The sequence below is a fragment of the Mustela lutreola genome, chromosome 4 (genome assembly GCF_030435805.1).
Source record: "Mustela lutreola isolate mMusLut2 chromosome 4, mMusLut2.pri, whole genome shotgun sequence".
NCBI lineage: Eukaryota > Metazoa > Chordata > Mammalia > Carnivora > Mustelidae > Mustela > Mustela lutreola.
The window spans coordinates 165,549,015-165,573,561 of NC_081293.1; the positions used below are offsets into that span (position 1 = coordinate 165,549,015).

The window sequence follows — 24,547 nt, forward strand, 5'->3', positions numbered from 1 at the left end:
ACCACGCCCTTCTTAAGCTGGAGCAGCTACACCTAAGTGCCCAAGGGGGCTGCACCCATATTCCTGCCTGTCCCCATTGTGTGACAACAGGCCTACCTCCTTCTGATGATGAGAGGCAGCTACTGCAGTAAGTTCTCTCCCTCCTGCTGGTTCCTGGACACAGGGAGCTTAAGATGACTGGGTGACTCTTGCTAGGTCCCCTGGCAAAAGTGTGGCTGCTCAGGGTGCTAGGTCTCCCAACCCTGCAGAGCCCAGAACTGAGGAGTGACAGCCCCTGTGGCCGGGTCATTGAGATGAGTGGCATGTGAGTCCACTTCTGCTTCCACTCTTTATTTCTTGGTCCATCTCTTCTTTCTCTTGGAGACAGCATATAAAGCTCTTCCATCCTGGGAATATAATCTATTCCAGAGATTGGCACCCCGTCCCTTCAGCGTCATGCTCTTGACCTGGTGCTTCCAGCAGGCAGTTTCAACACTCTCAAGCTGGCTCCTTCCGAGGAATGCGGCACGTGCTGCAATCCCAGGATCATGGGCTAACTCCTGCTCCTCCTTTGCTGTGACGTGGTCCCATGATCTGACAGCATGGTATGTGGGATCTCTTACCAGTGGATGGAATATTCTCGAAGCCCTTGAGGGTGTTGCCTGGGGCCGACAGGTGGGAAAGGCAAATCTGTAGCCAGAACATGCATGTATTCCTGAACTGCTGGCTTTTCCAGGATTGAAGGGGCCCAATGTAGTTAGTTTGTTGCCAAGTTAGCTAGTTAATCTCTTTGGGTTATGATGCCTTATCAGAGGCTCGGTGGTGGTCTCTGTTGCTGGACATTCAGCAGTACCAGTAATTAACCTTAGACCTTTTCTCTTTACATTCAAAGTGAATGACCAGTAGCAAGATTGGTCTTGGTTAGTGAAAGTCCATGCTATTGGCCCAGATATTTACCTCCATCTTTGCCACTGTGGCCAAATGCCAGCACTGATCCCAGTGTTGATGACAAAAGCATCAACTGGCCTGACTGTTCTATCTACTTGATTGCTTATCGCCTTTTCTATGATAGACCCTGTCTGGTGGATGCCAACATTTGATACACAGATCTTAATAATTGGTGCCTTTGCCTGTATGTCTAACTACATTCTCTCTCCTAGACCTCTTTGTCCCCCATCTTCTGATATTTTTCCTTCCATGCCCCTGGCCAAAGGCTGGCCCTTTTGATACCACCTCTGAATCCATAAATATTCTAATCTTGATCCATTTCTCTTACTACACAAAATGAATAACCAGGTGTACCTAGTTGTTGAAGAGACTTTTTCCCATTACATATTCTTGCATCCTTTGTTGAAGATTTATCGATTATATAATTGTGGGTTTGTTTCTGGGCTCTCTGTTGTGTTACATTGGTCTATGTGTCTGTTTTTGTGCCATTGCCATATGGTTTTGATTACTACAGCTTGATACTATAACTTGAAATCTGGAATTGTGATACCTCCAGCTTCTTTCTTTTTCAAGATTGCTTTGGCTATTTGAGGTCTTTTGCGGTTCCATACAAGCTTTAGGATTGTTTATTCTAGTTCTGTGAAAGATGCTGTTGGTACTTTGATGGGGATTGCATTAAATTTGTAGATTGTTTTTGGGTAGTATGGACATTTTAACACTATTTCTTCATTCTATATGTAAGGGATATATTTCCATTTGTGTTGTCTTCAGTTTCTTTCATCAATAGTTTGTCATTTTCAGAGTACAGGTCTCTCACCTCCTTGGTTAAGTTTATCACTAGATATTTTATTTTCTTTGGTTCAATTATAAATGGAATTGTTTTCTTAGTTTCTCTTTCTGCTGGTTTCTTATTAGTGTATACAAATGCAATGGATTTCTGTACATTGATTTTGTATCCTGTGACCTTACTGAATTCATGGTCAGTTCCAGTAGTTTTCTGGTGGAGACTCTAGAGTTTTTTATATACAGTATCATATCATCCAGAAATAGTGCATGTTTTGCTTCCTCTACCAATTTGGATGCCTTTCATTTCTTTTCCTTGTCTGATTGCTGTTGCTAGGATTTCCAGTACTGTATTGAATAGAAGTGGTGCACATGGACAGCCTTGTCTTGTTCCTGATCTTAGTGGAAATGCTCTCACTTTTCCTCATTGAGTATGATGTTAGCTATGAGTTTTTATTTTTTGTTTAAAATATTTAGTTACTTATTTATTAGAGAGAAAGAGAGTATGCATGCAAGCAGAGGGAAAGAATCTCCAAGCAGACTCTCCAGTGAGCCTGGAGCCCAACACAGGACTTGCTCCCACAACCCATGAGATCATGACCTGAGTGGAAACCAAAATTTGGAAGCTCAACCAACTGAGCCACCCAGGAACCCCCAGCTGTGGGTTTTTAATGTGTGACCTTTATTATATTGAGGTATGTTCCCTCTAAACCTACTTTGCTGAGGGTTTTTACCATGAATAGATGTTGTACTTTGTCAAATGCTTTTTCTGCATCTGTTGAAATGATCATAGTCATATGGTTTTTATCTTTTCTCTTATTGATGTGGTGGTATATCATGTTGATAGATTTGTGAATACTGAGCTACCCAGGCATCCTGGCAGCAAATCCCTGACCAGAGTTATCTCTGAAAGGTATTGCCAATTAAGAGAAGGAGGTACATTTACATTTTCATTTCTTTTCCTTGTCTGATTGCTGTTGCTATGATTTCCAGTTTTTAGGTTTGGTTTTTTTAAGATTTATCTTTCAATATTTGGACTTTAGGTAAACACCTATTAGGTAAACACCTTGGAGAGGTTAATGGTATCTGAGAGATGTTTGTGGCTGTAGCATTGGTAGTCCAACTTCCCATGGATATGAAGAAACTTTCCTATCTACTGTAGCCAAGGGATGTGCAACTCCCTAACACCTTTGACATATGAGCTAACCCACCCACATGCCTACTTACCTATTTATCCATCCATCCACCTAGCCGGTTAACATTTACCAGTACCTACTGTCTGTTAGACCCTGTGTAATTGGTGGAGACACAATGGAAAACACAGTGGTCACCATCCTTATCTGGAAGCTTATGGTGTAATTGTGAGGCAATCAAATAAAAAGGCCTTTGCAACACAATGTGATTCTGGTGCTATGAGAAGTGAGCATAGGGATTATGAATGAATATAGGTCTACTCTGATAATCAGTCCAAACAGTGCTCACCTCATCCAAACCTCTTTTTATATAGGTGGTCTCCCTCATTTTCTTTCTTCCTCTTGCTCCCAAATAACCATTTTTTCTTACCCAGTTAACTTTAAGATGAGTAATAAGTAAAGGAGTAATAGGAATATAAAATTCTTACTCTATATAAAGCATTTTAATAAAGTATGCTTAGAATATTGTAATTTTATATCAGATCCTTGCTGCTATATTATACATAAATGAGCATACTGTCAAGATCACAGTCACATGAATGTTCTAGAAACATTGTTGCAAGAAGCTCAAGTTCATTGAAATAATTGGATTAATTACCTTCTCTTCTGAGACTGGAGATTTTTCTTTCCCTGGTCATTCTCTTTAGAAAAGTTTTATTGCCTAGCCCTATCCATCTGTCTCCATCTGTCTTAGATGGTTGGTTTGGGTTTTCCTTGGTGGTTTTAGCAGTTCCGGAAACTTGTTTGCCATTATTTCTTCAGTTCTATTATGATTTGAGGTACTTTGAAAGAAGAATGGTTTGTTGCTGCCTGCATATACTGACCACATCCTCACCTGTGTCAGTGCACTTCACAGTTCCTTTTTCACCACATCATCAATCTCTGTAATAATGACTGAGTTTTTAAGGATTACAGGGGCATTTTTTTTTAAAATTATTTACTTATTTGAGAGAGAGGGAATGAAATAGAGAGAGCATGAGAGGAGAGAAGTCAACAGGAGAAGCAGATTTCCTACCGAGCAGGGAGCCCAATGTGGGACTCCAGGATCATGACCTGAGCCAAAGGTAGTTACCCAACCAAATGGGTCACCCAGGCACCCTACAGGGGCATTTTTACTTTTTTTTTTTTTTTTTAACTGATGTCTCCCAATTTAATAGAAACCTGGTATTCATACTTAAAGACATGGGCAATTTCTAAGATTTTGAATTCTTTGAAGTAGGATATTGCAGGAAGTATGCTATTTCTAGTTTTCTTTATAATATCTTAACATTTAAAAATTAGAAATGAGAAGAATTTAAGAAATACTATATAGATCTGCATTGAGAGATGAGGAGAAGGGCAACTGAGTGCTATTGATTTATAGGAGAAATTTAAATATTATGTTATCATTTCTGCAGTAAAGACCCCATTATAATGTTTGAACATGAGATCAGATGTCATAGTTTGTTTCCAGTGTAAGTACTGCTTTAAAAAGGTTTTAAAAATTCCAGTTGTTTCTGCTTTAGCAGAATGGTTTCTTCAAATTCAAACTAATTTAGGGAAAAAACCCTAAAAACTTTAAATACTCAAGAAAGATTTCTTTTTTTTTTTTTTAAAGATTTATTTATTTATTTATTTATTTATTTGACAGAGAGAAATCACAAGTAGATGGAGAGGCAGGCAGAGAGAGAGAGAGGGAAGCAGGCTCCCTGCTGAGCAGAGAGCCCGATGCAGGACTCAATCCCAGGACCCTGAGATCATGACCCGAGCCAAAGGCAGCGGCTTAACCCACTGAGCCACCCAGGTGCCCTCAAGAAAGATTTCTAATTTGTTACTACTGTCAGTAGCACTCAAATTATTTAAAAATCTTGACTATGACTACATAGTATGTTTATATTGAAATGATGTGCAAGAAAAAGATGTATAGAATAAATATAAAATATATTGTGGGCATGCCTGGGTGGCTCAGTAGGTTAAGTTAGGTGTCTAACTCTTAGGTTTCAGCTTAGACCACGATCCTGAGATGGAGCTGAGATGGAGCCTCATGTCAGGCTCTGTGCTCAGTGGGGAGCCTGCTTGAGTTTCTGTACCTTTCCTGCTGCCCCACCCCCCGCTCTCTCTCTCTCAAATAAATAAATAAATCTTCAAAAATTACTTCGTAAATTTTTAAACTTAATATAATTTTATTTTGTTTTATTTTATTATTCTTCCAAACTTCACCAAACCATTGCTCAGCTATGTGGATATGCATAATAATAATTTTTAATTCTATGTGTTTTATATTTTGCCAACTTTCTTTCTATTTTTTTTTTTTTTAAGATTTTTAAAATTTATTTGACAGACAGAGGTCACAAGTAGGCAGAGAGAGATGGGTGGAAGCAGGCTCCTTGCTGAGCAGAGAGCCTGATGTGGGGTTCAATCCCAGGACCCTTGTATCATGACCTGAGCCAAAGGCAGAGGCTTTAACCTACTGAGCCACCCAGGCAACCCTATTATGTCAACTTTCAAATTTTGCCCTTATTTATCTTTTTTGTCTTTAAGAAAGTTTATTTGTCAAGGTAGGGGAAGAGAACATATTTTATTTAACAGTTTGTTAGCTTGATTTATAGCTTTTACATTTGTAGACCTGTATTTTTATTCTTGTCCCAGTTTCCACAAATGCTGGAGAAAAGCCTACCTCATTCCTTAATTCAAAAAGAAAAAAAAAAAAAAAGCCATGGTATTTACGGATTCTAAATATTTTTAAAAAAATTAGAAGAAGGCACATATTAAAAATTCTGAATGCCACCCTAATCCCATCCACCACATTTTCACCTCTGCCTGTAAACCCTTTCCCAGGTAGCCCCATTTATTTTCCTACGTCATATACACAAATAAAGCCATATGTAAATGTGGCTTCTTAATTACCATCTTCCTTTTTACAGAAATGCTAGCATACCTTGTATGTCACTCTAAACTTTTTTTTTTCCACTTAATATATATTGGAAATCTTTTCTTAATAGTACATGGGCAGTTTCTCAATCTTTTAAAACCACTGTATAGCATGCCATTGTATGAATGTACTTTTTTTTTTTTTTTAAGATTTTGTTTATCTATTTGACAGACAGAGATCACAAGTAGGCAGAACAGCAGGCAGAGAGAGGAAGGGAAGCAGGTTCCCCACTGAGCAGAGAGCCCGATGAGATGCTCGATCCCAGGACCTGAGATCATGACCTGAGCTGAAGGCAGAGGCTTTAACCCACTGAGCCACCCAGGAGCCCCGTATGAATGTACTTTAATAATTATTTAGTCCCATGTGGAGAAGCACATTTGGATTATTTCCCATCAGTTACTATTACAAACAAAACTACATCAACTAGACTTCTACATTTATCATTTTGTTTGGGTGCAAGTCAATCTGTGGAGAAAAAATTACAGGAAGCAGGAATGTAGTATGAAAAGGTAATGTTGTGTTTCTGTGCTGGGATGGGGGCATTCTTCCTTGTTTAGAACCGCCCCGCTCATTGTAGCATGTTGACCTTTACTATTCCTCTCCAGTATGTGCCAAAAGCACCCTCTGTCCCAGAGCTCAGCTAATGTGGCTCTCCCACCTTTCCAGCTGCCTCTGAGGAGCTATCCCCCCAAATATACTAACTGGCCATTTGTAGGGAACTGGTTAGATATATTAGGATATATACTTATTATCAATATGATCTGTTCCATAGTTAAATCTTCTCAAATGCTAGGCCCTTTTCTGAGTACTTTTAAGTATTGATATACACTTGATACACTCCTATGAGATAGATAGTGGTATTACTGCCATTTTATAGATGTAGAAACTGTTGCCTTGCTCCAGGCCACAGAGCTGATTGTTTGGGAACCAGGAGTTGAACCCAGGCAGACTGACTCCAAAGTCCATGTGTGACCTATCTCTTAGGCATGAGGCACAAAATACTCTAAGTGTATTTAACATGATTGAATTGTACACTTAAAACAGGTTCATGTGCTAAACTGTATGTATATTTTACCACATTAAAAAAATTTGTTAAAACAAGAGTGAGACAGATCTATACAACCTAATCTGGAGAGAAAAAGCAATGAAGAGGCAAGTAAGGGGAAAAGGGTAGAACAGTATGTAAAGGATACCTACAGTTTCATTGTTGAAATAACTTTGTTCTGTGTGTAATGTGGAAACATATAAAATATGTGTTTATAAGTAAGGAATTATATGCACAGAAAAAAGTCTAAAAGAAACATCCGGTTGTTAACTGTGACTTCATGTAGTTAGAGGCGTTAGAGAAGAAGAATGTTTTACTTCATCCTTGTCATTTTTAGAAAAAAAAAAAAATCACAGTGAGTGAATATTTCTTTGGGAATCCAATAAGCAGAGAAGATATAAGCCCCTCCCAAAGACACCTTATCACAATATCCAGCACCCCCATCTGTTCCAGGGGCTTTATGTCCTAGATCCTCTACTTTACCTCACGGACAAGAGCCAGTGCTTATTGGTCAGTTGGTCTGACATTGCTATACAGAAATCTCTGTTTCTGTGTTTACCCAGCACGGGACCTTGGAATTTCTTTGTCTTCTTCCTTTATATATTGTCTATTTAGAAATACTCCAAGGGCTGATTATAAAATGGGTGCTTAATATTTCACCAATATATTTATGTGTAAAGCAGCTTACAGTTTTAATTAAAAGCGGCTGCTAGTGTGGGACACAGATAATACAAGTGGTGGGACACATCTGGCAGTGTTTTCCCAAAGATCATGTGACCTCATGATATAATAAAGTAAATCTTTTGGTCATATTTTAACCTTTTGTTTATGAGCCCAAATTATAATTTTTCTGGGCTATAGAACCCTCTGGGTTATTGAGATAGGTTGGGAGTTTGGCTCTAATGTGAATGCTTTCCAACACCTGTGTTCATATACCCTCCATCTCAGTGATGGCTGTTATTTCTTGCCAACAAATGTGGACGCTATGTTCTTTCCTGTGCTCCTTATCACAACATCCCTCACCACCAGCGCTGGTCCACTAGTACTCTTCAGCCTATTTGACTTCTTTTTCTCTTCTCCAGTACTCACCTGTACTTCTCAGTTTGGTACCGTCAGGCCAACTATGAGAGTGCTGTGTGTGACTAGTCACAGACAAAGTGCTCTCAACAGGGTCCTTCATCTGCTTGAAATGCTCCAGTGAGTATCCATTCCACCCAGGTCCTTCCGTGGCCCTAAGAAACCCTATATATGAACTGCACCCCCCCCTTACCTCATTCTCTCTGCCTCTCTTTTGCTTGCTTACTCTGATGCCAGCACATGGGCCTCCCTGCCGCTCCTTGCACATGCCAGGTACGGTCCCAACTCAGGGACTTTGCAGTTGCTGCCCTCCTGCTTGGAACGCTCTTCTTGGTGCTGCCTGACTCACTCATCTCTTTCCGGTGTTTGTTCAAATGTGGCATTTCCACAGTGAAATCTTCCCTGACAACTGCAGTCCACTCAATGCCCCATCTTTATTCTTTTTTTCTCCTTTATTTTCTCCCCTAGTAGGGATTTTATCTCTTTTATACACTGATGAATTCCTGGCATCTTCATTATTAGCAATTAGTTACATTAAATATTTCAGGAATGATTTTATTATACCTTTTAGTATCATGGGTCTTCAGGTTGTCTAAGCCATTTTCATTGCAGCTTGGTCTTTGAGGTCTTTTTATTTTCTCTGTTAAGTGTGTGTGTGTGAGAGAGAGAGAGTGAGAGAGATAGCTATTACAGATGGTTGAAGTAACTGATTATTCTACGATGACTCCTGGGGCAGGAAGCTGAAAAGGAAAATCCTCAAAGAGAAGGATTATGAGGGTCAGTCACATTAAGTCAAGGGGAAGGTAGAAACAAAGCAGGCCACATCCCAACGGACTTTGGGGAATTTCAGAAGTCTCTGTGTCCCACATGCCCAAATCTAGCCTCAGGCTAGAACAGGGTCATTTATGTTAATACTGGTATCTCTGATAGAAGCCCTCCAGGGTTATACTGGCAGGAGCAGCTTACCCCAGTTTCCCTAGTTGTAACAGGTTTTAATTCAGGCAGTCATCAGAATTGAGCCCTCTTGGCACTAATTTCTTAAAAGAGAGCTCGACTTTTAGGGGTACAGTGAGTCAAAGTAAAAGGCCTTAAATAGCCACCCACTCCTTTATGCTCACATCTGAGGGTAGGGTATTTTTCCTGGATGACTCTGCTGTAGCCCAGGGTGGGTGAGGGGGGTTCTTCTGTGCAGAAACAGCAGGTGGTGTGGCAGATGCTCTTCCTCCTACCATCTTCGAGGCCATGCAGAACAGTCCCTTGACATAGTTGCAGGGAAGGCATGAAGAGCTGGGTCAGGTTTGACATGGCCTTTCTCAGGTAGGGGCCCCCCCAATGACTCATCTGCTGTCCTGGCATGATATGGTATGAATGACATTATTATAATGGGGTCTATTTCTCTACTTCAGAAGAGGAATATATTCTGAGATTGGTTAAATCCTGTATCTGGTTGACTCTAAGGGATTAAAAAAGGATAGCCCTTTTATGTCTCTGTTCATTTAAAAATAAAAAAAACCCACATGATTTCTGGATAATCTTTGATTTCTGTAAATGTGCTTAGCTGATTCTCCAGTCTTTCTTCCTCTATTGATTGAGTGCCTGTGGTACACAACACATGAGGTTATACTGTTGGTCAGAGGACCTTTGGAACACTTTTGTCCTTCTTAAACATAGTCATTTGATACAAGCCCTGTGGACATAATGTTTGTCAGAAATGGGCCATTTCCATGATACATTCTAAGATTGGATTTGCTAACATTTTGCATTTGCTAAGCACTAAGAAAAGAAGTTTAATAATTCCAATTATCAATGAAAATGAATAAAAATATAGCAATACAGATTACAGTACATTAATATAAATATGAGTTATGAAGCATATCTGGAGAAGAGAACATTTTTAAGATTATTTGTTCTAGGATTTGATACCTGAGACTTTATCTTTTAGATTCCCTCTATTCTCTCTTATTCTTTCCCTCTCTCTCGCTGTGTTGCAAAGTTTTTTGCTGACATTGAATTGCTGTTTTCATCAAGTAGGGGTTGTTTGGTTTGTTTACTAGTTTACTTGCATAGTATTACAACTCTGTTCAAATATATATTGGTGTGATATTTTCTAAAGTGTTCTTAGACTATGATATATGTAAATTTTCCCTATGGATTCACACTCAAGGATGCATTGTTACTTAACATTATTCTACCTGTTGTTATAATCCACTAGTGACGTGTGATATTTTTCTTTTATTATTATAGAAAACATAACTAAAATTGTAATTAAAGCAGTTGATTGAACGGTGTATAAAATATATAACATAACAATCTCATACTTAGGTATTACTGATTATAATTCAACATAATGAACTATTTTTAAATTATTCATTGTTATTTATTTGCACTGAAAGAAAGCTTATTTTGAGGTTTTTGGCTCTCTGCCTAGACATTTTATTTTTTTTTTAATTTTTTAAAAAGATTTTATTTATTTATTTGACAGACAGAGATCACAAGTAAGCAGAGAGCAGGCAGAGAGAGGGGGGGGGGAAGCAGGCTCCCTGCTGAGCAGAGAGCCCGATGTGGGGCTCGATCCCAGGACCCTGGGATCATGACCTGAGTCAAAGGCAGAGGCTTTAACCCACCGAGCCACCCAGGCGCCCAGCCTAGACATTTTAGTGTGGGAAATAAAACAATGCTGAATTCTGTAGTAGTATATATATGTATGTATATACACATACACATTTCATTTCTTTTCACAGATTTCCTCCCTGGATGAGACAAAAGTTCTACCTTACCAGTTAGAACTTGTTAGTGAAACTACTCATTTGGGTAGGGAAATCATGAAGTACATATAATGCCCTGAGGTTTAATAAGCAGTTTCTGGAAAGTTGCAAGGCTGTTGTTGGGTAGCTATTACTATGAGGATGTTATTATTTGATTAGCTCACTACAAGGGAGTCTTTTTCTGAGATCTAGCCCTGGATCACTGTCTGCATTTGAGAGTGTTCTCTCCTTAGTTGTAGGAGTAACCCAGCCATTCATTCTGGAAGATCAACCCAGGGATGTCGCTGTGTTATTCACGTAGGAAAAAAAAAAAATCACAGGTTTGCTTAACCCCTTTTATGCTGGTAAAAAGTGAATTTCCAATTCACAGTGTTGGTGAGCTTGTGGAAAAATTGGAACCCTCATACATTGCTGATTGATATGTAAAGTGGTGCAGCCACTTTGAAAAACAGTTTAGCGGCTCCTCAAAAAGTCGAATATAAAGGTCCCATATGACCCAGCAAGTCTACTCCTAGATATATAACCCAGAGAACTGAGAATTGAAAGCATATGTCCATGCAAAAACTTGTGCACAGGTGTTCATAGCAGCATTATTCATAATAGCCCCAAAGTGGAAACAACCCCGATGCGTATATCAGCTGAGATAGGGATAAGGGGTGTTGTATCCAAAGAATCTGGCATTTTTTTTTGCCACTGAGAAGGACTGAAGCACTGACACATGCTGTGATGTGGGTGAATCTTGAAAACATTATGCTAAGTGAAAGAAGTCAGTCACAAAAAGCTCCACATGGTATGATTCCTTTATATAAAGTGCCCAGAATAGGTAAATCTGTAGTTAGAAAGTAGACTAGTAGTTTCTAGGGGATGGAAGGAAGGGGATATTAGGGGTGACTGCTAATGAGTATAGGGTTTCTTTTTGGGATGATGAAAATATTTTGCAATTAGATAGTGACAATGGTTACACAGTTCTGGTGACTGTACTAAAAACCATTGAATTGTACAGTTAAAAACCCTTATTCAACAGAAATAAAACATCCACACAGAGACATGCATGTGAATGTTTATAGCATTCATAATAGCCGCGAACTAAAAACTCAAATGACTATCATCTAATGAATGGATAAACAGAATGTGATATACCCATAGAATGAAATACTATTCAGTGATATGTTAAAACAAAGTGCTGATAGTTGCTGCAACATGGATGAATTTCAAAAACATAATGCTCAGTGAAAAAGGTAGGAACAAGAATCACATACTGTGTGATCCTATTTATTTATTTTTTTAATAAGATTTTATTTATTTATTTGACAGACAGAGATCACAAGTAGGCAGAGGGGCAGGCAGAGAGAGAGGAGGAAGCAGGCTCCCCGCTGAGCAGAGAGCCCGAGGCTGGGCTCAATCCCAGGACTCTGGGATCATGACCTAAGCTGAAGGCAGAGGCTTTAACCCACTGAGCTACCCAGGCACCTCTGTGTGATCCTATTTAAAGAAAATATCCAGAAAAGGAAAATTTCTAGGCATAGAAATAAGATCTGTGGTTGCCTAGGGTAGTGGGGATTAAATGTAAATGGGCCCTGGGGAGCTTTATGGCTTGATGGAAACATCCTAACGTCCTAAAGCTGGGTTTTGGTGATGATTGCATAACTCTAGATTTATCAACAGTCATTGACATAACTGTATAATGGGTGAATTTATGGTATATAAATTAGATTTCAAAAAAGTTGTTAAAAACCTCAACAATAGAATTGGCTATAAATTCCTTTAGACATTCCCCAGTTTCCTTGCTGTAAGGATGAATATTTTTTCTACATGCCATAGGGTATGAATGGATGTTTTGAGCAATACTAGCATCAGATTTCTCCTCAAGAAACTGATTTGAAAAGAACAAACCTCTCTTAGATGTCGCAATGCTAGTGTGTCCCTCAAGTAGTCAGATCCCTGTGTGTGTTCTGTCTGATATGTGATTCTTCCTTGTATATGCTATGCAGGCTCTGGGAAGCTTCTGATGGGGGAAGGAAGTGAAGACTAGAGGAGCCTCAAGACAATTCCCAATTCACAGAAATAAACACGTCCCTCCCTTCCATGTTAATGGAAATTTCCCCTAATTAAGGTTTCCTAAAACTAACACAAACTTCATTTATAGAGGCCCTTTGACCATTCTACTAGAGATACTGGTATGATTCAGGGCTGTCAAGAAAGAGCAACTTTCCCTGCATTGATCGAGCCCTGTATATAAATACCACACCAAAAAGGAACAAGTTGTGTACCGTACACAAAAATGTCAAAAAACATACACACAAGCAGTTGTGCCCATGGAGGAAACCTGAGTTGAGGAATAACATATGAATGATTGTTTGGGGGTTTTCTATTAGTTTAAATGTGTCAGTGACCAAACCTTTTTTTATGCATAGTTGTCTATCATTCTTCTTTTTCTATTCAGACCCATTGCTTCTGCAGTTTTCTTCTCTTATTTACCAACTTTTCTCTTTCTTTTAGATCATACCTGTTAGTATACAAACAGGCTGTGCTATCCCTATTAAACAACAAAAACAACCTTTAAATTTTAAAAACCCTCTTGACCATACATCTCCCTCTGGCAGCTGTCCCATTTTTCTGCATCTTTTTTTTGGGCAAAACTCTCAAAAGACTTGTCTGTGCTCCCCAGTTCCAGTTTGGCTTGCCCAATCTACCAAAACTTGGCTTGTTGAGATCAATAAGCACTTCTACTCTGCTCATTCAATGGCCACCTCCTAGTCTTCCTTTTATTCGACCCATTAACCACACTTAATCTATGTGACACAGTTGATCACCCCTTCCTTCTTGAGACTATTCTTCCCTGGGCTTCAAGGGTACTGTACTCTTCTGGCTTCCCTTTTTTCCCTACTCACTGTTTCTTTTTTGTTTCTTTCCTGGTTCCTTCTTATTGTCATGATCTCCAAACACTGGAAAGCTCTTGGCTTAGTCCACAGACCTGTGTTTGCCATCTATATTCACTCCTTTGGTGGTCTCATGCAGGCTCATGACTTTAAATACCGTCTGTGGACCATCTCAGAGGTCTGTGCTCCGCTCAGGCCTCTTACCTCAACTCCGGATTCAAAGAGCCCAGTGTCTCCTGGACATACCTACCTGGATGAGATTTCTAAAGCATCTCACTCTTAAAATATTCAAGCCTGATCTGGCCCTCTATTAACTCTCTGACCTATTCTCTGTGGCTCCCTGGTGCCCGCTCACGCTGCCCAGTGCTTTTCAAACATGCCAGGCATGCTTCCACTTTAGAACCTTTGCATTTGCTGTTCTCGCTTCTTGGAATACTGTTCCTCTCAATCCACACGGCTTGTTTCCTCTCCTCCTTCAGGGATTTGCTCAAAGATCCTGTTTTTACTAAGGCTTCTCCTGAATACTCTTTTAAGAAATAACAGCTCACGCATGTCTTAAACTTACGAGTAAGAAAAATAACAGCTCACGCTGCCTTAAGCCCTTTCTAACCTCCCTTCCTATCATTTTTTTTCCTGATAGCACTTAATCACCATCTCACATACTATTTATTTTTTTGCTGATTTGTTACTTATCTTCCCTCACTAGCTTGTAAATTCCATAAGAGCAGGGATTTTTAAAAATCACTCTTACTTTCTGTTCATCCCTTCTCTTCAGTTTTTAAAATCACTCTTACTTTCTGTGTCTAGAATAGTGCCAGGCGCGTAATGGGCATTCAATAAATATTGTTTGAATGAATAAATCTTAGAGTGCTTGGTAATGTAAAATTTCCTTTATGACTTAGGGTCATCTATATTTGGGTAGTCTTTTCTGACTGTCCCCTTTTCTTCTCCCATTCTCATCAGAGTGGAGTTTTACACTTTCTCTTCTCTCGTACTGCTGTTCCTTGAACGTACTTTCATGATTGGACCCTTCACACTGAGTTCTAATTTATTTGTAAGCATGTCTGCCTTCCTTTCCACACTGTAGGCTCTTTAGGGCAGCAACTGTATTTCATCCATTTCTAAGTCCCCACTACTTTGAATAGTTTCTGGAAGTGGTTAGACACCAGTTAAATGTCAGTTCGAATGAATTGCCCACACATAAAAGAGTAGGTGCAGACACAGAGTGTGGGACATTTGAGTCAAAGTGTGACTGAGTTTGTTGTTCTACTCTGTGCAGTTAATGTCACCCTCCTTTTCTCTCAGCTTACTGAATCATAGGATCAGAGTACTTCTGCTTGGCATGTGAAGTACAAGTAACTGGCTGTCTCCTCCACATTCTGCTCCCTCTACACAGTAGAATCTCCCTGTATCTCACTTCCAAGAGTTAAGAACAGAGGCACAGCTCCTTGCCTTTCCTCTTTGCCTCCTTCTCTACTTACAGCACCCCCACCTCCAACTGAGGCTTCAGACAGGACTGCCCCATGCTGCTTCCGGCTCCCTTCTTCATCCCTTCAGTGCAGGATCCTCCAGGCTCTGCCCTGAGCCCCTTTCTCATTTCACATACTCTTTCTTGTCAATCTTGTCTAGCCCTCCACTTCCACCTATGGAAATACCATCAAACCTATGATTTTAGATAGAATTTAGGAATATTTAGTACTAAACACCTTCTAGACAACCCAAAATTTAGCTTCCCAAACTTAGCATTTGCAAACTGTCTTCACAATTTGTACCTTATCAGACTATTGCCAATATATTTTAGTATTCCTTAAAAACCAAGATGCCTTTTTTTCTTCATTTAGCCAAAGAAATAATGTCAGTGAAATCAGGGTTTTCTTGTGCAATATTTTTTTTTTGGAAAACACCTGAAAATAAATATAAAATAGTAAAATGAGGTTTCTCTGTGGACCATCTAAAATCCTGAAGTGTACCATGCTTTGGGGAGCTTGGGTTTAACACAGCATTTTTACTTTGCAGAGGAGGCAGCCAAAGATCAAAGAGGTTTAACAACAAAACTTGGGTTGGCCATGAGCCTTGACTCCATCCTTGACCCCGTGATATTCAGCCCTGTACCCTCTCCAGAGCCAGAGACTAGTTTTCCTAATTCCCTGCTTTCATATCTCATTAGATATCCCAGCAACATGCTAGACTTGGTCCTAAACAACTCATTTTCCCCCCATTAAAAAGCTGTTCCTCTTTTTGGCTTCTGTTGTTGCTACGCAGACCCCAAGCATCTGCTTGATGCTTCCACTCCTATATCCAACTGCTGAGATTGTCAATTTTACTCCCTCATTATCTGACCTGTCAGTGGCAAAGCTGTCCTGTGAAACCCAGTGGCAGCCAGCTTTCTCACCTTTGAGTCCTCTTAGTACTTTGCATGTTTCAGTTGGTGGCATTTATTATATACTACCTCTCATCTTATCTGTGAACTTATCTGCAAACTTTTTTTTTGAAGGAGGATTTAATTATCATTGACTCTCCAGTCTCTTGCACATGTATACAGTGTTCTGTGTAAATGAATGTTTGAGTGAATGACTCAATCTATCAATCAATCAACAGATGAATGGATGAATGAGTTAACTGCAATTAAGGCAAGGTAAAAGCAGCATGGGAGCTATGATTTTAAAGTAATCATTTTGTTAGTACTTTGGTTGCAGATTTTTGGAAAACAACTTACATGTAGGTTTTCTTGATGTTTTATTAACTCAAAGGCAATGTTAGTATAGAATAAGTGGAACTTTTCTCAGGTGTGAAATATGAGCATTTTTAACTTGAAGAAAGCTATAAAAACCCAACTTATTGGGATGCCTGAGTGGCTCAGTCGGTCAAGCTGCTGCCTTTGGCTCAGGTCATGATCCCAGGGTCCTGGGATCAAGTCCCGCATCAGGCTCCTTGCTTGGCAGGGAGCCTGCTTCTTTCTCTTTAAAAAAAATCCAGTTTATTATTGGTCACTGTGACTTATAATGAAGGTACAGTCTGTTAGTCAAACAATTAAGCTGTTGGAAGTATGCACAGGAGGATAATTAATAAATATATTAATTACTTTTTCAGGCCATGAATACTCCCAGCATTCAGCTCTTAACTGAAGCATGTGTGCTGTCTTGGTAGCAGAAGTGTAAGTCTGTAATACTGTTATTATGACACATTATTTACAAGTTACTAAATTGGGAAGCTCTAGAATTATGTTCTTAAATATTTTTTGTCTTATACTAATTAGAATGCCAGATCTTTGTTTCTTTGGCCAGTTAATTCCTTCCTTCCTTATATCATTTAAAACCAGGCTTAAAACTGTACCCCTGGGGCAAAAAATACATTATATGTTAATAAAAATAATTTTTAAAAAATCAGGCTTAAATCTCATCTTCACTTTGTCATTTTCTCTGGTTCCTGGGGAAGAACCTAGGCATTTTCATTGAACCACTGCCACAGGTGACTCTGATGCAAAGGGTTCCCATGCCATACTTTGTGTCACTTTGCACAAGACTAGAAGTGTTTTAAGAATGAAAATCTTCCTTCATTTATATCTGTAGGACCTGTGTAGACTATGTTCTGTACATAGACATATAATGAAAGTATAGTCTATGAGTCCAACAATTAACCTATTTGAAGTATAAGTAAGGAAGTATAAACAGACACTCAATATATGGATACATGTTGAATGAATGACCTCAGCCACTGTGTGTATATCACTAAAACACCCAAATCTTAGTTTTGTTTTTTAATACAATTCTGTAGTAGCTGCTTTCTTGCTATGTGCCTGTTATGCAGTATTAAAGCATTTTTACTATTATTCCAGCATCAGTACACTATAATTTATTTACTTTTTAAGATAATGTTTACTTACTCAATTACAAAGGTAGTAAGTGCTTATGGTAGAAAACATGGAGACAAAAGACCCAAAGAGAAAACTCTGAGAGATGCCCATTGGTAACATATGGGCCATGCTATGATTGAATTATACATAGCTGTGCTTTACATTTTTTAATTTACAGAATTATCTTTTAATGCCTGTCTTTGGAGAAGATAGCTGAAGATAGAGAACAGTTTCAGACATTTTGTAAGTTGTAAAGAGTGAGGACATGTTTCAGGAGAAAGTACTTTCTCAGCTTCCTAATTAAACATTTTACTTTATTCATTAAGACTGTTGTTGAGGCAGCAGAAACTAATTCTCACTAAATTGACCAAAAAGAAGCTTTGTGGGAAGAATCCAGGAGTCTCATGAGATTGAAGAGAGCCTGAAGAACAGGGTTAATAATTGATAGGGATCTAGTGGTCTTGGCCTGGCCTGCATTCCTGGCTTGCACCTTTGTTCTGAAGAATCAAAGTACTGGGGGCAACTGGGTCGCTCAAATGGTTAAGTTCCTGCCTTTAGCTCAGGTCACAATCTCAGGGTTCTGGGATCAAGCCCTGCATTGGGCTCCCTGCTGGGCAGGGAGCCTGCTTCTCCCTCTCCCTCTGCTGTTCCCCATGCTTGTGCTCTCTTGCTCTCTCTGCCAAATAAATAAGTAAAATTAAAATCTTAAAAAAAAAAAGAATCTAAGTACTAGGAGAGAATGGTTTTTATTTTGTTTTGTTTTGTGGAATTTAGGCTACATAAAATTAGCTGCACTTGGTGATAGACTTGAGTACGAATGGACAGGGCAAGAGGGACCAGGCATAATTTCCAGATTTTTGGTTCCATAAATACATTGCTAATGGTGTCATTTCCTAAGTTGGGAACAGTGAAAGATGACCAGGATGGCTAAATCTTGGGAGGGGTTGCATGAGTGGTTTCTTCTCAGTCATGCTGAATTTCAGGTGCCTTGAGACATCAAAAGATGTTAAGTAGGTAACCAGATATATGGGTTGTGCCACACATTTTCTGTCTTTGCCTCCAGATCTCCCTCCCCACTGCTTGTAGCCCTGGGAGGGTGACCTGCATCAACAAAACTTCCTTTGCCTCTGGCTTCAGATCAGGTTAGTTCAGTGGGGTACACTAGCAGGAGATCAAAAGAGGAAAAGGAGTGACTTTTGTCTTTGTTTTCTTGGCTTCATCCCAGCCTCATTGCTGTGTAAAGGCTGTGTCCCTGAACCAAAGGTCACAGCTCTCCTCAGACACCTTCCCCTGCAAGCCTTGTCTTTCCAGGTTCTGGCTTCATTCTTGCTAATTACAGAACACTGTTCTACCTCTTTTAATTTCCTTGTATCCTGTCTACACACTTAAGTTGTGCCAGTCTGAACATATCACTCATTTCTGCCAGAGTCCTGATTGATACATGCGTGTAGAATTCAATGGACGCGTTCAGGCTAGAGATGTATTTTGTGGACCCTCTGTTTATAGATGTAGCAGATGCTGATGTGGATGATAAATTCCTTTGTGGGAGAGCACAGTCAAGAAATGGAGAGGACTTAGGACTGAGCTTTAGAACACTCCGCCTTCCCTCTCCCTAAAACAGGGAGGTGAAAAGAAGAACCAGATGAAAGGAGACTCTAGAGACCCCCCTTGGATCCATTAAAGAGAGAATGTGTTCGTGACCACCCATCATGACCTCACACAGTGATAGAGAGGCAGTTCAATAAAAGGAAATAAGAATGATTTAAAAATGGGAGAGTGGATGCTGGGTGGCTGGACCTAACATACCACATGTCCACATGCATGTATGCATACACACCTACATAACTTTATTAAAATGGGTTACAAATATTCTTGCTTTGTTACCAATATTAATTCTGTTGTGGGTGACAGGAAATCTAAAATGGTAGTGATATAAACAAGATGGCCATTTATTTCTCTGTCAAATGAAGTTTGGAGATAGTTCAGGGCTGACTGTCTAGAGACAGCATCCGTGTATCTATGATCAAGGTCCCCTCTATATTGTTGGCCTGCTATTCTTGGTATGCAAGTGCCATCTCATGGTTTAGGTTCACGGTTCTTGTGCTTCAGCCATCTTGTCTGCATTTAAGGCAGTAGGACTCTTCCAAGATACTACACATAACACTACTGCTTATATCTCATTGGCTAGAGCTTAGACAAATGACCATATCTACCAGCAAACTACCAAGAAATATCTTTGTTTCAGATGGCTGTTTAAAATCAGAAGTTCTAATATAAAGGAAATAGGGGAAAATAGAAATTGCGACTTTTGGTCTTTGCTAGTGGTCTTTGCTAGACATGTTATTTAAATGTTTTCTTTTCATGCAACTATTTCCTATTTTTCAACTAGTTTTGATGACTCTTTGCCAGCCATAGATATATTGTAATATCCCACTGTGTACACTGTGTGTCATAATCCAAAGCACCCATGAAAAATACCATCTGACATCAAGGATTCAGCACATAGTTAACACAGCTTAGGCAGGTTCCTTAAATGAACTTGGCTGGTCCACAAATATAACATTAGAGTCAAAAGAACCTCTAGAGGACTTCCAGTCCAGGAAATGGATTAACAAAAGATCAAGACACATATTTCAGGGAAGTGCAGCCCAACTCCCAAAGCCTGCCTTTTGCAGCTAGTTCTGACTTTCTGTGATTTAAAAATACTAGAGAATCTTTGATTCATGGGCACATTTTACACGCTGCTTGAGGCAGATGTGAATGTGCACATGTTACCCCTGGCTACACATCAATTTCTAGACAGGAATGAAATACCCATTGCTTCTTTTTCTAGGAGGCATATGATGTGGTGGTGAATGGGGCCATAAATTTCTGCAGGAGATGAAAATTCCACAGTAGGCAGTCATTACCATGTCTTTGGACTGCCTTTTCCCATAACAAATATGGTCAATTTTGTTTATGCGCTTGTAAGGAAGGTAGTTGTTGGCTCAAAGAATTTGGCTCATTAAGCTAGAGTAAACCTTCCCTCCAAAAAAGAAAAAAAAAGTCTTAAACAATGTGGAATAGAAGAAAAGACAAAGTCCAGCCAAGGGTGGGTTGGGAAGGCAGTAGGATAGTAGGATTTTTCTCATTATGTTAGATTTATTAACTTTTTATTTTTTAATATTTTATTTATTTATTTGAGAGAGAGACAGTGAGAGAGATCATGAGCGAGGAGAAGGTCAGAGGGAGAAGCAGACTCCCCGTGTAGCTGGGAGCCCGATGCGGGACTCGATCCTGAGACTCCCAGATCATGACCTGAGCTGAAGGCATTCGTCCAACCAACTGAGCCACCCAGGCGTCCCAGATTTATTAACTTTTTAATGCAGGCATTTTGTAGCTTCAGGAGCCAACAGTTATTCTGTTTGTGTCAAATTGTCTTTGAACTCTAGAGTTATCAAACTCTGTCCTAGATACATAGCAAAGAATAAGCATTGTGAAAAGTACTTACGATAAAAATATCTAGTACACAAGATTTTTGGTGAGAAACAAATGAAACTGTAAATGACAATAATATTATAAGCTTTAAAGTTTAAACCAATGCTATTTTAATCATCATTTTCTTTATCTTACATCTCTAGCATGGATATTATTTAGCTAGTAAGAACTATATATATTAGTCTGATATGATTATTAGGTCCCCGAGAGCCTTAGGTTATTAGTCCCAAAGGTACTATCTTTGCCAGATGGCCAAAAGGTTTTGTGGAGCTCTGTTCAGTGGGAGAATTAGTGAGTCATATAATTTTACCCATTTGTGTGGGTAGAAAGTTATTTAACTTGAACATAGCACCAGCAATTAAAGATATCTCTCTGGAACATTTTTAAAAGAACCTAATGATTCTCTGAGATTATAAAATGAACCAAGTGTTACTTTGGTTCCTGGTAAACTCTATTCTCTTATATCATACTTCCTACTGGTAACAATATTTGAATATATTATGGTGCCAAATTATTACAGATTTTGAATCTTCATGTAATAGCCTGCTACACATTGACTTGTTTACTGATCCATGAAAATACTGTGGTACACAAAGTAGCAAGTAGGATTATTTTGCCCTTCATGAAAAAGATTAAACTGCTGAATAATTAAACTGTATTGGTTATCTACTGCTGTTTGACAAGTTTTCCCAACTCATAGAGGCTTGAAAGAATTCCTGTGTGTCAAGAATCTGCGTGCAGCTTAATTGGGTGCTTCAGGTCTCTTAGGAGGTGTGACCAAGCTATCAGCTGGGGTTGTAGTCTCATCCAAAAGGTCGACTGATGGTAATGCTGGCATCCACTCCGAAGGCCACACATGTGGTTGTTCAAAGACTAGCCAATTAGGCTTTTCCACAGAGTTTCCTCAAAACATGGCAACTGGCTTTCCTTCTAGGCTAGTGACGAGAGAGAGAGAGAGAGAGAGCCCCAAAGAGAAGACAGTCTTCTTATAATTTACTCTCAAAAGCAGCTTGTTCTCACTCCTGCCATATTCTATTCATTAGAAATGAGCCAATAATTCCATTCCACAGCACTGGGAGGGAGTACTCAAGGGCATGAATATCAGATAGTAGAGATCATTAGGTATTATCATAGAGGCTTCCTACAATGGCATTGGAGTTCTATATATGTTTTTTTAAGATTTTTATTTATTTATTTTGAGAGAGAGAGAGAGAGACAAAGTGAGAGAGAGCATGAGAGGGGAGGTCAGAGGGTGAAGCAGACTCCCCAAGGAGCTGGGAGCCCAATGTGGGACTTGATCCCAGGACTCTGGGACCATGACCTGAGCCAAAGGCAGTTGCTTAACCAACTGAGCCACCCACGTGCTCCAGAGTTCTATATTTTTAAATGACTGATTGGCAGACGGTCTTGATTTTATTTATTTATTTATTTATGAAAGATTTTATTTATTTACTTGACAGAGAGAGACACAGTGACAGAGTGAACACAAGCAGGGGTAGTGGAAGAGGGAGAAGCAGGCTTCCCACTGAGCAGGGAGCCCGATGCAGAACTCGATCCCAGCCAGGGCCCTGGGCTCATGACCTGAACCAAAGGCAGACACAATGACTGAGCCACCCAGGCACTCAGATGATCTTGATTTTAATAAATTATTTCAATTTTACCTAGTAGCTAATTTGGATATTTGTTAATGAAATAAGGCTCTGTAAAGTCAGAAATCTACTGATAAATTTCCTAGAAAATACTTGATGTCAGGTCAGGTTTTATGATCAACTTTTAGGCACTGAGCCTATAAAATCTACATACTGGATTTTTATAGGTTCAATACATTTCGTCTAGTAACCTCTTTCAATAAATTAAGTAGTAAACTATTTTCTACAACTCCAGTTTTTTTGAAGTATTGAATAAAAGTACATTTTCTATGGTGAGAATTTCACATATTATATATTAGGCATAATTGGGCTAAATGTTTTACATACTTTGGCCGTTATATCTTTTTTTTTTTTAAGGGAGAGAATGCACACAAGCAGGAGGCAGGGCAGAGGGAGAAGCAGGCTTTTTACTGAGCAGGAGTCTGATGCGGGACTAGATCCCAGGACCCTGAGATCATGACCTGAGCTGAAGTCAGACGCTCAACGACTGAGCCACCCAGGCGTCCTGGCCATTATATCTTTAACTATGCTCTTCCCCTTTCTTCTAAGGCTCCACTACACATACACTAGAATCCTTGATATTGCTTGCAATCATTGATGCTGTGTCGTTTGTTAGTCTTTTTTCTCTTGCTTCATGGATAATTTTTTTTTAAAGATTTATTTATTTATTTTGAGAGAGAGAAAGAGAGCACATGGGGAAGAAGGGCAGAGAGAGAGAGAGAGAGTCTTAAGCAGACTCTGCGCTGAGTGGGGAGCCCAATGTAGGGTTCAGTCATGACCCTGAGATCATGACCTGAGCCAAAACCAAGAGTCGGATGTTTAACTGACTGCGCCACCCAGGTGCCCCACTCATGGATAATTTTCTACTGCTATACAACAAATTACCACAGACTTTGAGCCTTAAAATAACATTCATTTATTAACTCACAGTTTTATAAGCCAAAAATCTGACACAACGTATCTGGGTTCTCTCTTCAAGATCTCACAGGGCTGAAATCAAGGTATTGACAGGGAATGAGGTTCTCATGTAAGGCTTAGCATCCATTTCCAAGCTCACTGTTTGTTGACAAAATTCATTTTCTTGGACTTACAGGATTGAGGTCCCTATTTTTCTGCTGCCCCTCAGTTCATAGCTGATCTTATGAAATAGAGACTGCCCACATTTCTTATCATATGGTCTCCTCCATTGTCAAGCCAGTAACAGTGCTTTAAATACTTTTCTTGCTTTGATCTGTAACTCCCCTCTGTGATCAGCCAGAGAAACAATCTGCTTTCAAAAAGCCTATGTGCTTAAGTCAAGTCTGCCTGGATAATCTCTCTTTCTTAAGATCATCTGTGTCGTATAACATAATCACCAGGTAAAATGTATCATATTCATAGTCATGTGGATTATGTGGGGTTTGTACACCAGGGGCATGAAATCTTGGGAGTACATCTTGGAATTCTGCTCACCTCAGATAGATTTACTGTCCTTTCTTCAAGTTTAGCTATCTTTTCTTCTGCAGCATCATACCTGTTATTAATACCATCTAGTATATTTTTCATCTAGACATATTTTTTACCTATACAGGTCTCATTTATGTCTTTTAAATATCTTCCATTTCTCTCCTCATAATGGTCATTTTTTTCTACCTTCTTGAATAGTTATAATAACTGTTTCAATATCTTTGCTAAGTCATCATGTTTTTCATTTCTCGTTTTTAAAAATCAAAATGTCTCCTGGTTATAGGTAATATTTCCTGCTTTTTTTGCTTGCATGGTGATTTATGATCAAATGTTAGACATGGCGAACTTTATATTTTTGAGTGTTTGGTTTTTGTTGTATTCCTTCAAATTGTGTTGGATTTTGTCTCAGCACACAGTTAAGTTACTTGGAACCTATCAGATCCTTTTAACTTTTGTCTTTAAGCTTTCTTTGTTAAGGCAAGTCTAGAGCTGCCTTCAGTCAGGAAATAATTTAGCCCTCCTGCTAAACTGGCACACTTTTG

The 24,547-nt window shown here is 39.3% G+C and overlaps 1 long non-coding RNA gene across 2 annotated transcripts in view; it reads left to right on the forward strand.

Moving 5' to 3' along the window:
• The window catches only part of LOC131830424 (uncharacterized), a 41,228-nt gene that overhangs the window by 403 nt on the left and 16,278 nt on the right, over window positions 1-24,547 (forward strand). For both annotated transcript variants that reach the window (XR_009353151.1, XR_009353152.1), the window contains exon 2: window positions 16,671-16,734. This is a non-coding gene — a long non-coding RNA (uncharacterized LOC131830424). The remainder of the gene's footprint in view (window positions 1-16,670; window positions 16,735-24,547) is intronic.